The sequence below is a fragment of the Staurois parvus genome, unplaced genomic scaffold (genome assembly GCF_062004578.1).
Source record: "Staurois parvus isolate SC_StPar_1 unplaced genomic scaffold, SC_StPar_1.0 ptg000543l, whole genome shotgun sequence".
Taxonomy (NCBI): Eukaryota; Metazoa; Chordata; class Amphibia; order Anura; family Ranidae; genus Staurois; species Staurois parvus.
Genome location: NW_028318339.1, coordinates 140,471 through 143,243, shown reverse-complemented (window position 1 = coordinate 143,243; position 2,773 = coordinate 140,471). Strand labels below are relative to the sequence as shown.

The 2,773-nt window shown below is 51.2% G+C and overlaps 3 pseudogenes; all 3 read left to right on the top strand.

Annotated features, from left to right (window-relative positions):
* Window positions 1-267: 267 nt before the first annotated feature.
* On the top strand, window positions 268-382 carry LOC149451274 (U2 spliceosomal RNA; annotated as a pseudogene).
* An 861-nt stretch (window positions 383-1,243) lies between these two features.
* LOC149451273 (U2 spliceosomal RNA) lies at window positions 1,244-1,400 on the top strand (annotated as a pseudogene).
* An 808-nt stretch (window positions 1,401-2,208) lies between these two features.
* LOC149451272 (U2 spliceosomal RNA) lies at window positions 2,209-2,326 on the top strand (annotated as a pseudogene).
* The last annotated feature ends 447 nt before the right edge of the window (window positions 2,327-2,773 follow it).

Here is a 2,773-nt window from a genome sequence, read left to right as displayed (position 1 = left end):
ACATAAGGAACGGTGGTCCACCAGGCCTTTTGGCCAGGAGGACCAAATGGGAACCTTGTCCCTGTCAGGAGCTTCGTGCCCCGGGGGATCAGGGTAACGGTTCAACCCCTTCGGGGGTAGGACAAAAGCACACCCTTAAGTGCACTTTTTGTGTGGTGTTTTGCACTTGCACTTTTTTGTGAACACTTACGGGTTTTTCGTTATAGCTGCACGTTTGCGGACTTAAAAAAAAAAAAAAAAAAAAAAAAAAAAAAAGGCAGAGATCAAATCGCTTCTCGGCCTTTTGGCTAAGATCAAGTGTAGTATCTGTTCTTATCAGTGTCCAGTGGGGGTGCTACCGACCATTCTAGTTTACGGGGATGGTTGTTGTACAGTACCCTCACTGGTATGATGGGGGTCCGGAAGGCTAGTACCGGAGGGACAGAAACCAGGGAGCGCCATGATTCGTTCTGGGGCCTTGGGAGTAATTCCTCTGGGGAGACCGGAAAGACCCAGTTCCTCCTGGTTTGAGCATGCTACCTTGGTCTGGCCTGGGGTCGGGGACGCAAAAAGTCCGCAAACTCAGTGCCCCCTGGGGAAGACGCTCTCAGGGGTGTCACTAGTAACACTTGGGTGTGGGACCCCACGGTGTGAAGATGACACATGGCCACTGTTTTTCACCTCTTTTTGCACAGCGCCCTAAGGACCAGGTCTTTTGGCTAAGTCCAGGGCAATTTTTGCTACAGGCCTCAGGGCCTGGTCTGTGCACTATTAGGCACGGTACCACTTTTTTATTTTATTCTATTTATTTAAACCACTCCCACGTTTTGTCACTTTTTGCTTTCTTATGTGTGTGTTTTTTTCACGGATGGAGGGTGTGGGTCCTCGGGCCTTACCTGAAGTCTAGGGGGAGGATGTGTGGCCATACGGTTCCTTCCTCCCCTGATCCCTAGGGGGTTTTTCTCTTCGGGAGAACCCCCTTGCCTAGTACTGGATGTCCGGCTTCGGCTGGGCATAAGGAACGGTGGTCCACCAGGCCTTTTGGCCAGGAGGACCAAATGGGAACCTTGTCCCTGTCAGGAGCTTCGTGCCCCGGGGGATCGGGTGAACGGTCCAACCCTTTCGGGGGTAGGACAAACACACCCCTAAGTGCACGTTTTTCGTGTGTGTGTTTCTGCACTTGCACTTTTTTGCGGACACTTACGGGTTTTTACGTTATAGTTGCACGTTTGCGGACTTAAAAAAAAAAAAAAAAAAAAAAAAAATCGCTTCTAGGCCTTTTGGCTAAGATCAAGTGTAGTATCTGTTCTTATCAGTGTCCAGTGGGGGTGCTCCCGACCACTCTGTCTTTGTGGGGTTGGTTGGATAGTACCCTCACTGGTATGATGGGGGTCCGGAAGGCTGGACCGGAGGGACAGAAACCGGGGAGCGCCATGATTCGTTCTGGGGCCTCGGGAGTAATTCCTCTGGGAAGGCTGGAAAGACCCAGTACCTCCTGATTTGAGCAAGCTACCTTGGTCTGGCCAGGGGCTGGGGACGCAAAAAGTCCGCAAACTCAGTGCCCCATGGGGAGACGCGCTCAGGGGTGTCACTAGTAACACTTGGGTGTGGGACCCCACGGTGTGAAAATGACACTTGGCCACTGTTTTTACACATCTTTTTGCACAGCGCCCTAAGGACCAGGCCTTTTGGCTAAGTCCAGGGCAATTTTTGCTACGGGCCTCAGGGCCTGGTCTGTGCACAATTCGGCACGGTACCACTTTTTTATTTTTTCTTTCTCTTTATTTATTATGCACTTCCCACGTTTGTCACTTTTTTGCTCTTATGTGTGTGTTTTTCATGGATGGAGGGTGTGGGTCCTCGGGCCTACCCTGAAGTCTAGGGGGAGGATGTGTGGCCATACGGTTCCTTCCTCCCCTGATCCCTAGGGGACTCTTCTTCGGGAGAGTCCCCTTGCCTAGTACTGGATGTCCGGCTTCGGCTGGGCATAGGGAACGGTGGTCCACCAGGCCTTTTGGCCAGGAGGACCAATTGGGAACCTTGTCCCCGTCAGGAGCTTCGTGCCCCGGGGGATCAGGGTAAGCGGTCCAAGCCCCTTTAGGGGTAGGACACAGCACACCCCTAAGTGCACTTTTTCGTGTGGTGTTTTGCACTTGCACTTTTTTTGTGAACACTTACGGGTTTTTCGTTATAGTTGCACGTTTGCGGACTTGAAAAAAAAAAAAAAAAATCGCTTCTAGGCCTTTTGGCTAAGATCAAGTGTAGTATCTGTTCTTGTCAGTGTCCAGCAGGGGTGCTCCACGGTCATTCTAGCTTTGCGGGGATGACTGGTTGTATAGTACCCTTTCTGGTATGATGGGGGCCCTGATGGTTATTACGGGGGGAACAGAAACCAGGAGCCCATTGGAGTTGGGGCCCGGGAGTAATTCTCCTTTGAAACGTCAGAGGGGCCCAGTACCTCCTGATTTGGGCGGATCTACCTTGTCTGGCCAGGGGCCGGGAAGGCAGAAAGTCCGCAAACCAGTGCCCCCTGAGTGGTTGCCTCAGGGGTGCTCTTAGTAACACCTGGGTGTGGGACCCCACAGTGTGAAAAGGCACATGGTCACTGTGTTTTCAACTTTATCTGCACAGCGCCCTCAGGACCAGGCCTTCTAGCTAAGTTCGGGGCAATTTTTTCTACAGGCCTCAGGGCCTGGTCTGTGCACAATTTGGCATGACCACTTTTTTATTTTCTATTTATTTAATTTATTTCACTCCCACGTTTTGTCACTTTTTCTCTTGTGTGTGTTTTTCT